The sequence below is a fragment of the Lactuca saligna genome, chromosome 6 (genome assembly GCF_052625555.1).
Source record: "Lactuca saligna cultivar CGN05327 chromosome 6, ASM5262555v1, whole genome shotgun sequence".
Classification (NCBI taxonomy): Eukaryota; Viridiplantae; Streptophyta; class Magnoliopsida; order Asterales; family Asteraceae; genus Lactuca; species Lactuca saligna.
Window position 1 is genome coordinate 127,401,852 of NC_136422.1, and position 12,688 is coordinate 127,414,539.

At 28.9% G+C, this 12,688-nt stretch overlaps 1 long non-coding RNA gene across 1 annotated transcript; it reads left to right on the plus strand.

The window, feature by feature from the left end:
• Positions 1-3,634: 3,634 nt before the first annotated feature.
• LOC145002174 (uncharacterized) lies at positions 3,635-5,061 on the plus strand. Its single transcript, XR_013661835.1, has 2 exons — positions 3,635-4,002; positions 4,390-5,061. It is a non-coding gene; the product is annotated as an uncharacterized LOC145002174 (long non-coding RNA).
• The last annotated feature ends 7,627 nt before the right edge of the window (positions 5,062-12,688 follow it).

Here is a 12,688-nt window from a genome sequence, read left to right on the forward strand (position 1 = left end):
GTAAAATCTAATGATTTTATTCTCGGACTAAATTTTATTTTTGCCTTAAATTGTGCTATCACTATAACACGTAATTTTATTACACTTAGTAAACATATATATAGCTTTCCAACACTTAAATATACCAATACATCAGAGTTTGCGCAAAAGCGTGGTGGACAGGGTAAATTAGACTTTTTAAAACACAATCAAATTAAGACAAACATTGAAAATGAAACAATTAAGTTATTAACAGAATTTTTAACACATGAGTTAGAAAAAGGAAAAGATATAACAAAAAGTATGAATCATCCTATAATTTTACACTTGGAGAAAATTGGACTTATAGGAGAAGATATTACAAAATCAAAAGTTAATTATATTTGTAAATTTAAATTAAAAAATCCTGATATTACAATAAGAACAGCAAACATAGAATATAGTCCGTTAGATAAAGAAGAATTTAAAAAACAGATACCAGAAATGATAGAACAGGGATTAATTAGAAAATCGGAAAGTCCACATAGATCAGCAGCTTTTATAGTAAGAAATCATTCTGAAATAAAAAGAGGAAAAGCTCGAATAGTTTATAATTATAAAAGATTAAATGACAATACAGAAGATGATGGTTACAATATACCTAATAAAGACTCTTTAATAAACTTGATACAAAAAAAAAGTTTTTAGCAAGTTTGATTTAAAATCTGGATACAATCAATTACAGCTTGATGAAAACTTTAAATCATGGACAACATTTACATGTTCTGAAGGACAATATGAATGGAATGTTTTAAGTTTTGGGCTTAAAAATGCCCCATCTATATTTCAAAGGTTTATGGACAGTATTTTTCTAAAATATGATTTTTGTTTAGTATATATTGATGATATTTTGGTTGCCAGTGAAACAGTACAGGAACATGAGAAACATTTACAGAAAATATTTGAAGAAATAAAAAGGAATGGTATTGTTATTTCTAAAAGAAAAATGGAATTGTTTAAAAGAAAAATATCGTTTCTTGGTTTAGAAATAGGAAATAGAAAAATTGAATTACAAAGTCATATATCGAAAAAAAATTTAGAATTCCCAGAGAAGTTTGAAAATCTAAAACAGATACAAGCTTTTTTAGGATTGGTTAATTATGCGCGAAAATTTATTCCTAATCTTTCAAAATTAGTGGGACCATTATATAGTAAAACAACAAAAAATGGACAAAGACATTTTAACCAAGAAGACATTAAATTAGTTAAAGTAATTAAAGAAGCAGTTAAAAATATTAAATCATTAGAATTACCATTAGTCACTGATTACATAATAATAGAAGTTGATGGATGCAAAGAAGGATGGGGAGCTGTTCTCCTTTGCAAATCCGATAAATATAGTCCAAAAGATACAGAAAAAATATGCTCATATGCTAGTGGAAGCTTTAATAAGACAGGAATGAATTGGACTTCTATAGACTACGAAATACAAGCCTTAATAAATGCTTTAGAAAAATTTAAAATATTTTTACATAAAGAATTTACAGTTAGAACAGATTGTGAAGCTATAGTTCGTTTTATTAAAAATGATCAAAGTAAGAAAATAAATAGGACACGATGGATTAATTCACAAAATACGATACAAGGAAGTGGATATAAGATAAATTTTGAGCACATAAAAGGAGAAAATAATGGAATAGCTGACATGCTATCCCGAAATATTAACAAATTATTTTTTGCAGATGGATAGTCGAAACAAGGGAAAGAACAAATCAATACAGCCTACACAGCAAAAAAGAAGTTCCTCTTCTATGAGCATTTCCTCAGAAGAAGATAGAAACATAACATCAACAGAAAAATTGTTGGATTCAGCTATAAAAACAGAATATCTGCATAAACCCATACAACAGAACTCGATTCCTTATATAGAAATAGCGAGTATTACACATAATAATAACCTTTTGCAAGGATCTAAACCACAATCGTCAAACATTCAACATTCACATTATTGGACAGGACTTTCAAAAAATACACAATATACACAGAACAGAGAAGCCGTTATAGCATTTGGTAATTGTACTTTACCAATTTGCTTCGATGAACGTAAAAAGTTTAGGCCCATTATCGGGGTGAACTTGATAGAAGACCAACAATGTTTGCTAGACAACTTATGGCATATTCAGACAGTTCCACAGGCTTCATCATTTAAAGTTCAAATTCTCAATGCCTTAAGTTTTTACTTTCATAAACAATCACCATTGACTCCTGAAAAACAAATAAAGAAGTTTACACATTATGTTGTCATAAGAGGCACTAAAGTTGGGATTTTTAATAATTGGGCAACAGTTATAAAATATATACAGTGTCAAAATCCCCTTTACAAGGGATGTTATAGTTTCCAAGAAGCTATGAATATTGCTCGGGAACATTTTGGGTTAAACAGTTTTTTCATAGAACCCGAACAGGTGAAAACATTTTCAGAAATAGCAAAAACTAGTCCAGAGAAAATGATCAAAGCTCAGGAGGAAATTATTGCAAAGTTACAACAACAACTTATCCAATCTGGAAAAGATACACAACAGATACAAAGCCAGATTGAAAACAATATTTTGAAACAAAAAATAAAAATTCTTGAAGCAAAAAAAATACAGCTTATACAAAGGAATGAGAAAAAAGATGAGAAATTAAAAACAGAAATATACAGAAATTATGAATGCTTTAAAGCTCGCATTTTAGATCTCCCTTGGAGACAAACGTTGAGGCCAGTACTTGATCAGTTCAAAGAATTTGAGCAAATGGTATCTCAAAAAATTTGTATAGAATTTCCAGCAATTCTATATAAATTGCAGCAAAAAATTGTACAGATTGCTTTTCAAGAAATCAATTATAAAGGAGTTACAGTAATCCAAAGATTGAATGAGGAAGGAGAAGATACTCCCATACTCCTGTTACAAATAAACCTAAAGACTACAGATATGCCAGAAGAACAGATAATTAATTTTTATCACAATGGAATGATAGATTACTTAGAATTCTGCCTCAATAGCAGCATAGAAAGTCTTCTTAATAAATTAGGAGAAAATTTTATTTTAACAGCCGGAAACATCGCCTCTCACAGCATCAGTCCAATTATTGGGTGCAAAATTTTTTCTTCTTTTCCAGCAACAGATGAACATACTTACAGACCTGCTAGAAAAAGAATCTTCATCACCCAAAGAACAGTACAACATGGTTATCTTAAAAAGTTATCATGCAAACAAGAAATAAATTTTGGGACTCTACAGAATCTTTCGAACGAAGATATATGCACAGCTCAAAAAACACCTATACTACCTGCAAGCTTTTGTTGGGAAAATTATAAACTCTTAGCAGAAGGACACTACTTACAAATTTGGTCTCATCAAAACTGGCATATGCTCTTGCCATTCAGCGGCGAAGGAGATACACTATTAAGACTAGAAGATATTATAAACAGTGAAGAACAGGTTGACACAGAACCAGGATCACCGGTTTCTATTGATAGTACTCATCGAGATTTTTAGCGAATGATGTTTTTGCAACAAGGGATACAAAGTGATAAGCTTGAATAAATTTAGGGGCCATTTGAGAACAAAGACAAGTCATATCAAGTTCAAGGGCCATTTATGAAATTATAATTTTTCGTTATAGAATTATTTCCGACTCTTAGAAATGTGCTTTTACTTTATTCGGTGTGTGGTCTTTTCCTACTTTATGTAATGTCATAGTCTGTCTGTTAATTATTTAAGTGTAATTATTTAAGTGTAAATAGTACGCAATCTTTTCCTATAAAAGGGCTTGTAATCGATTGTAAAGATCATCGAATTCTCATACAAATAAAAAATTCTGTTGTTATCTCCCTCATGTCTCTCTAAACACTCTCTTTCCGATTCTCTTAGTCTATCTCTTAAGTTCCTAGTTCTTTGAAGCACTTAATATTATATCCCTTATACATAAAAAAAAAAAAAAAAAAAAAAAAAGAAGAAGCTGCTGCTGCACATACGACTCTGGTTGCTTCCCTTCCCTGTAAGTTTACTCTTTTTCATTTTAATTTTTGTTCATATTGTTTTTATGGTTTAACGGTAAACCCGGAAAAAACCGCCATACCCCCTTTTTGGTATCAGAGCATGGAACGTTCTATGATCTAAAAGACTGAGACAATTTAATGACCATTCTAATCCTGCTAAATCTTCTGGATCTATTTTATAGGATCTATCATTTTTATGGATTTTGATGCTATTGTATTTACTATACCTTCTATATTAACTTTATATTTCATTCCTGATCTATTACTTGCTTTTCCTAAAACTCCTATACTTATTACTATATTGTTACCTTCATAATTTTCATATCCTTTAGTTTGTAATGCTATTTTAATATTATGTAAATCTTATATATCTTTTAATATTCCAGGTGTACAATAAAATAGTGCGGTATTTTGACTCAAGTCTACCTCCATCCCTGAGATTATTGCCTTTTTTAAATCTGTTTTCCATGATTTATCTAATAATAACGCTAATATTTTTGTTCCTGATCCTTGCAAAAGGTTATTATTATGTGTAATACTCGCTATTTCTATATTATATCCCTTATACATAAAATAAAATAAAAAAAAAGAAGAAGAAGAAGCTGCTGCTGCACATACGACTCTGGTTGCTTCCCTTCCCTGTAAGTTTACTCTTCTTCATTTTAATTTTTGTTCATATTGTTTTTATGGTTTAACGGTAAACCCGGAAAAAACCGCCATACCCCCTTTTTTGGTATCAGAGCATGGAACGTTCTATGATCTAAAAGACTGAGACAAGCTCGATTGCTTTTGGCAGCATGTTTTGCTTAAGACCATTTTTATATGTCGAGAACTCTCTCAGGTGAAGATTATGGGATTGTTTTATGTTTTAATATAATTTAAGGAGATCTCCTGATCCTCTTCTAATTATTCTATTTACAAATGTGTCTGCTGTAATTATATCTTGTATATTACTAGTTGAATTTCTAGCGTCTTGTAATGTTCTGCTACGTCCTAAAAAACTTCTGTTATTGTTCATTTTCTTGGTAGTCAATGTTTATAAGGTTTCGGTTTTCTTATTATTTTACTGTCTTCAATATTTAGTTGGTTAATTCCGTTTATAATTTTGTCTAAATCACTTTCTATACTAGGTATGATGGGAGGATTTCTAACTTCTATTAATGTATTTAGTTTTTCAATAATTTGTAATAATAAACTAATTATAAAATTAAACAATATAGGATATGTTTTATCACTTTTTCCTGTACCTGAATATCTAGTAAATCCTGTAACTTCTTCTTTATTATCTTCTGGTTTATATTTTTTAACTTCTTCTAAAGCTCTAGTATATTCTATAGAATTTTCCAGTTTTAACTTTCAACAATATTTTTCACGACCTGTAAGATTTCTTCTAACGTATTTATTTTAGGTTCAAATTGTAATAATTGATTTTCTATTTTATTTATAAGTTGTTTTGTCTCTATTTCTATTCTTTTAGGTTTATTAATTTCTAATTGATAGCTTAATTGCTGAATTTCCTCTTTGCTTGGAATTAATCGTTTTATATCTTTTAGTTCTTTAATAATTTGATTATTCTGTTCTTTAATATATCCTAGATTATCTACTAATTTAGTTAAAAACTCGGTTTTTATAGTTGTATTTTTAACTATTTTTTCTATTATACTTCTGTTATTTTTAAATTCTTTTTCTAAACTTTCTCCTAGATTAATAATTAAGTCTGTTATACCGTTTAAGTGTATGTTTTCTGTGTGTAGACTATGTTTGTATTTATTTTTAAATCTACAATAAAAATTATAATTTTCAAAGAGACTTTTAGAAGGATCAACGCTTTTATTTATTCAAGATTTAAGAAGTCTAGTTTATTAAAGTTGGTCGAGTTGTATTTTTTAAGGTCAAGACAATTTTTTGATGAATCAATGATTATTAAAAATTCCTATCCCTTAGCTAAATCTTATATTCCTTTAGTTCTCTATTAAGATTTTCTTATATCCCTTGACATAAAATATATATTTTTTTTTTTACAAAATCTTAGTTTTACATAACCTTCAAATTATACAACCCAAACAAAACTATCATATCTCCTTAAATTATATTAAAACAACAAGGATCTAAACCACAATCGTCAAACATTCAACATTCACATTATTGGACAGGACCTTCAAAAAATACACAATATACACAGAACAGAGAAGCCGTTATAGCATTTGGTAATTGTACTTTACCAATTTGCTTCGATGAACGTAAAAAGTTTAGGCCCATGATCGGGGTGAACTTGACAGAAGACCAACAATGTTTGCTAGACAACTTATGGCATATTCAGACAGTTCCACAGGCTTCATCATTTAAAGTTCAAATTCTCAATGCCTTAAGTTTTTACTTTCATAAACAATCACCATTGACTCCTGAAAAACAAATAAAGAAGTTTACACATTATGTTGTCATAAGAGGCACTAAAGTTGGGATTTTTAATAATTGGGCAACAGTTATAAAATATATACAGTGTCAAAATCCCCTTTACAAGGGATGTTATAGTTTCCAAGAAGCTATGAATATTGCTCGGGAACATTTTGGGTTAAACAGTTTTTTCATAGAACCCGAACAGGTGAAAACATTTTCAGAAATAGCAAAAACTAGTCAAGAGCAAATGATCAAAGCTCAGGAGGAAATTATTGCAAAGTTACAACAACAACTTATCCAATCTGGAAAAGATACACAGCAGATACAAAGCCAGATTGAAAACAATATTTTAAGACAAAAAATAAAAATTCTTGAAGCAAAAAATATACAGCTTATACAAAGGAATGAGAAAAAAGATGAGAAATTAAAAACAGCAATATACAGAAATTATGAATGCTTTAAAGCTTGCATTTTAGATCTCCCTTGGAGACAAACGTTGAGGCCAGTACTTGATCAGTTCAAAGAATTTGAGCAAATGGTATCTCAAAAAATTTGTATAGAATTTCCAGCAATTCTATATAAATTGCAGCAAAAAATTGTACAGATTGCTTTTCAAGAAATCAATTATAAAGGAGTTACAGTAATCCAAAGATTGAATGAGGAAGGAGAAGATACTCCCATACTCCTGTTACAAATAAACCTAAAGACTACAGATATGCCAGAAGAACAGATAATTAATTTTTATCACAATGGAATGATAGATTACTTAGAATTCTGCCTCAATAGCAGCATAGAAAGTCTTCTTAATAAATTAGGAGAAAATTTTATTTTAACAGCCGGAAACATCGCCTCTCACAGCATCAGTCCAATTATTGGGTGCAAAATTTTTTCTTCTTTTCCAGCAACAGATGAACATACTTACAGACCTGCTAGAAAAAGAATCTTCATCACCCAAAGAACAGTACAACATGGTTATCTTAAAAAGTTATCATGCAAACAAGAAATAAATTTTGGGACTCTACAGAATCTTTCGAACGAAGATATATGCACAGCTCAAAAAACACCTATACTACCTGCAAGCTTTTGTTGGGAAAATTATAAACTCTTAGCAGAAGGACACTACTTACAAATTTGGTCTCATCAAAACTGGCATATGCTCTTGCCATTCAGCGGCGAAGGAGATACACTATTAAGACTAGAAGATATTATAAACAGTGAAGAATAGGTTGACACAGAACCAGGATCACCGGTTTCTATTGATAGTACTCATCGAGATTTTTAGCGAATGATGTTTTTGCAACAAGGGATACAAAGTGATAAGCTTGAATAAATTTAGGGGCCATTTGAGAACAAAGACAAGTCATATCAAGTTCAAGGGCCATTTATGAAATTATAATTTGTCGTTATAGAATTATTTCTGACTCTTAGAAATGTGCTTTTACTTTATTCGGTGTGTGGTCTTTTCCTACTTTATGTAATGTCATAGTCTGTCTGTTAATTATTTAAGTGTAATTATTTAAGTGTAAATAGTACGCAATCTTTTCCTATAAAAGGGCTTGTAATCGATTGTAAAGATCATCGAATTCTCATACAATTAAAAAATTCTGTTGTTATCTCCCTCATGTCTCTTTAAACACTCTCTTTCCGATTCTCTTAGCCTATCTCTTAAGTTCCTAGTTCTTCATTAATTCCAAAGAAAAGTTATATATATGAAGGAAGTGATGGTATACAAAGTCTTAGATTTTTAAATTTTAAAAAAGAAACAGTAAAACAAAGTGACGAAGATGAGAATAGAGAGTATAGCTTTATGAATATAGAATACGATACCGAACCAATATATGATACAGATAATGAAAAAGAAAGCGAACCGATAGAATTAGGATTTAGTGAATTTGAAAAAGAAGAACATATAGATTATGATTTAAGTATTATAGATTATATAGAAGAAGAAACATATACAAGCTTCAAAACAGAAGAAATTAATAAAACTATTGAACAAATTATCAATAGAAAATTTACAGAATTAAGCATACAAGATGAAGTAGATGATATGATTATAGAATGTATAACTGATTTAGGATTAACATACGAAGAAAGTTATAATAAATTACAAGAATATTATAATTTGCCACTAGTAGAAAATATATTACAAGGAAAAACTATGTTATCAGATTTTTATAAAAAAGAACAAGTTTTTATGAATAATGATACATATATAACAAATGTTAGAAAAAGACCTAAAATGGAATGGAGTGAACCAGGCACTAGTACAGAAGATAGTATAGGACGAGAAATATGGTCACAGCCAACAGTTACATATACCGGAGAATCTAGTTGTGGGATATCATATTTCATACTATAGTTACCTGCAAAGTCTAGAAATTGAATACCTGTTGGTTCTAAGTAATGTGTAATAGTTATTAGTCTGTGTTCAATTGTTCTTGTCATTAATTTATATGATAATTGTTTATGATATGATTTTGGTGCTAAATGATAAGATATAACACTTTTAGTTGCTCCTGTATCTACTAATGCAGTTAAATCTAAAAATTTATTATTATCTAACCATAATCTACATTGTAGGTTTATCATGTTGGGTGATCCATCTGTTTGTATTAATATATGTTCATTTGTTATTTGAGACATTTGGTTTATTTCATTTACTTCGTTCTCTTCAATATTGATCTTTTTCTTTTTATCTAACAGCTCCTCTAAAATATTTATTCTATTTTCTAAAGTTTGTATTTTTAATTTGTGTAATTCAGCTATTATTTCTAATTTTTCTATCTTTTCTTATTGTAATCCGATTTTTACTTCTTTAGTTTCTTTTTCTGTTTTTTCTTTATTTATTTCTAAATTGTATAGCTTTTTAAGGCATATGTAACAAATTTCTGTAAAACATATATTACATTGTGATCTTTTTTCTATACTAGGATAATATCCACAATTATAACATTTTATATAGTTATTTCCTCGTTTGTTTATCCAATTATGTTGACATTCTTCTTGTTCTGTATTTACGTATGTATATGTTATTTTGGTTAAGTGCTTATCATTATCATTATCACTGTATATACTGTATATTGATTCATTATGGGAATTATCAGAATTAAGAAGTTCTATATTATATTCTCCTATTTGTTCTATTAAATTGCTTTTTTCTATATTTTTATTTTTGTTTGGGCATTTATTAGCTAAATGTTTAATATCGCCGCAAATAAAACATTTACAATTTCTTGTTTGTGGCCTTTTTACATATTTATTTTTATAGTATGGTTTATTTCCTTTTTTATTTGAAGAGAACGAAGTAAATGAAATAAACCAAATGTCTCAAATAACAAATGAACATATATTAATACAAACAGATGGATCACCCAACATGATAAACCTACAATGTAGATTATGGTTAGATAATAATAAATTTTTAGATTTAACTGCATTAGTAGATACAGGAGCAACTAAAAGTGTTATATCTTATCATTTAGCACCAAAATCATATCATAAACAATTATCATATAAATTAATGACAAGAACAATTGAACACAGACTAATAACTATTACACATTACTTAGAACCAACAGGTATTCAATTTCTAGACTTTGCAGGTAACTATAGTATGAAATATGATATCCCACAAGTTAATATCAATCCCGAATATGTAAAATCTAATGATTTTATTCTCGGACTAAATTTTATTTTTGCCTTAAATGGTGCTATCACTATAACACGTAATTTTATTACACTTAGTAAACATATATATAGCTTTCCAACACTTAAATATACCAATACATCAGAGTTTGCGCAAAAGCGTGGTGGACAGGGTAAATTAGACTTTTTAAAACACAATCAAATTAAGACAAACATTGAAAATGAAACAATTAAGTTATTAACAGAATTTTTAACACATGAGTTAGAAAAAGGAAAAGATATAACAAAAAGTATGAATCATCCTATAATTTTACACTTGGAGAAAATTGGACTTATAGGAGAAGATATTACAAAATCAAAAGTTAATTATATTTGTAAATTTAAATTAAAAAATCCTGATATTACAATAAGAACAGCAAACATAGAATATAGTCCGTTAGATAAAGAAGAATTTAAAAAACAGATACCAGAAATGATAGAACAGGGATTAATTAGAAAATCGGAAAGTCCACATAGATCAGCAGCTTTTATATTAAGAAATCATTCTGAAATAAAAAGAGGAAAAGCTCGAATAGTTTATAATTATAAAAGATTAAATGACAATACAGAAGATGATGGTTACAATATACCTAATAAAGACTCTTTAATAAACTTGATACAAAAAAAAAGTTTTTAGCAAGTTTGATTTAAAATCTGGATACAATCAATTACAGCTTGATGAAAACTTTAAATCATGGACAACATTTACATGTTCTGAAGGACAATATGAATGGAATGTTTTAAGTTTTGGGCTTAAAAATGCCCCATCTATATTTCAAAGGTTTATGGACAGTATTTTTCTAAAATATGATTTTTGTTTAGTATATATTGATGATATTTTGGTTGCCAGTGAAACAGTACAGGAACATGAGAAACATTTACAGAATATATTTGAAGAAATAAAAAGGAATGGTATTGTTATTTCTAAAAGAAAAATGGAATTGTTTAAAAGAAAAATATCGTTTCTTGGTTTAGAAATAGGAAATAGAAAAATTGAATTACAAAGTCATATATCGAAAAAAAATTTAGAATTCCCAGAGAAGTTTGAAAATCTAAAACAGATACAAGCTTTTTTAGGATTGGTTAATTATGCGCGAAAATTTATTCCTAATCTTTCAAAATTAGTGGGACCATTATATAGTAAAACAACAAAAAATGGACAAAGACATTTTAACCAAGAAGACATTAAATTAGTTAAAGTAATTAAAGAAGCAGTTAAAAATATTAAATCATTAGAATTACCATTAGTCACTGATTACATAATAATAGAAGTTGATGGATGCAAAGAAGGATGGGGAGCTGTTCTCCTTTGCAAATCCGATAAATATAGTCCAAAAGATACAGAAAAAATATGCTCATATGCTAGTGGAAGCTTTAATAAGACAGGAATGAATTGGACTTCTATAGACTACGAAATACAAGCCTTAATAAATGCTTTAGAAAAATTTAAAATATTTTTACATAAAGAATTTACAGTTAGAACAGATTGTGAAGCTATAGTTCGTTTTATTAAAAATGATCAAAGTAAGAAAATAAATAGGACACGATGGATTAATTCACAAAATACGATACAAGGAAGTGGATATAAGATAAATTTTGAGCACATAAAAGGAGAAAATAATGGAATAGCTGACATGCTATCCCGAAATATTAACAAATTATTTTTTGCAGATGGATAGTCGAAACAAGGGAAAGAACAAATCAATACAGCCTACACAGCAAAAAAGAAGTTCCTCTTCTATGAGCATTTCCTCAGAAGAAGATAGAAACATAACATCAACAGAAAAATTGTTGGATTCAGCTATAAAAACAGAATATCTGCATAAACCCATACAACAGAACTCGATTCCTTATATAGAAATAGCGAGTATTACACATAATAATAACCTTTTGCAAGGATCTAAACCACAATCGTCAAACATTCAACATTCACATTATTGGACAGGACTTTCAAAAAATACACAATATACACAGAACAGAGAAGCCGTTATAGCATTTGGTAATTGTACTTTACCAATTTGCTTCGATGAACGTAAAAAGTTTAGGCCCATTATCGGGGTGAACTTGATAGAAGACCAACAATGTTTGCTAGACAACTTATGGCATATTCAGACAGTTCCACAGGCTTCATCATTTAAAGTTCAAATTCTCAATGCCTTAAGTTTTTACTTTCATAAACAATCACCATTAACTCCTGAAAAACAAATAAAGAAGTTTACACATTATGTTGTCATAAGAGGCACTAAAGTTGGGATTTTTAATAATTGGGCAACAGTTATAAAATATATACAGTGTCAAAATCCCCTTTACAAGGGATGTTATAGTTTCCAAGAAGCTATGAATATTGCTCGGGAACATTTTGGGTTAAACAGTTTTTTCATAGAACCCGAACAGGTGAAAACATTTTCAGAAATAGCAAAAACTAGTCCAGAGCAAATGTTCAAAGCTCAGGAGGAAATTATTGCAAAGTTACAACAACAACTTATCCAATCTGGAAAAGATACACAGCAGATACAAAGCCAGATTGAAAACAATATTTTGAAACAAAAAATAAAAATTCTTGAAGCAAAAAAAATACAGCTTATACAAAGGCATGAGAAA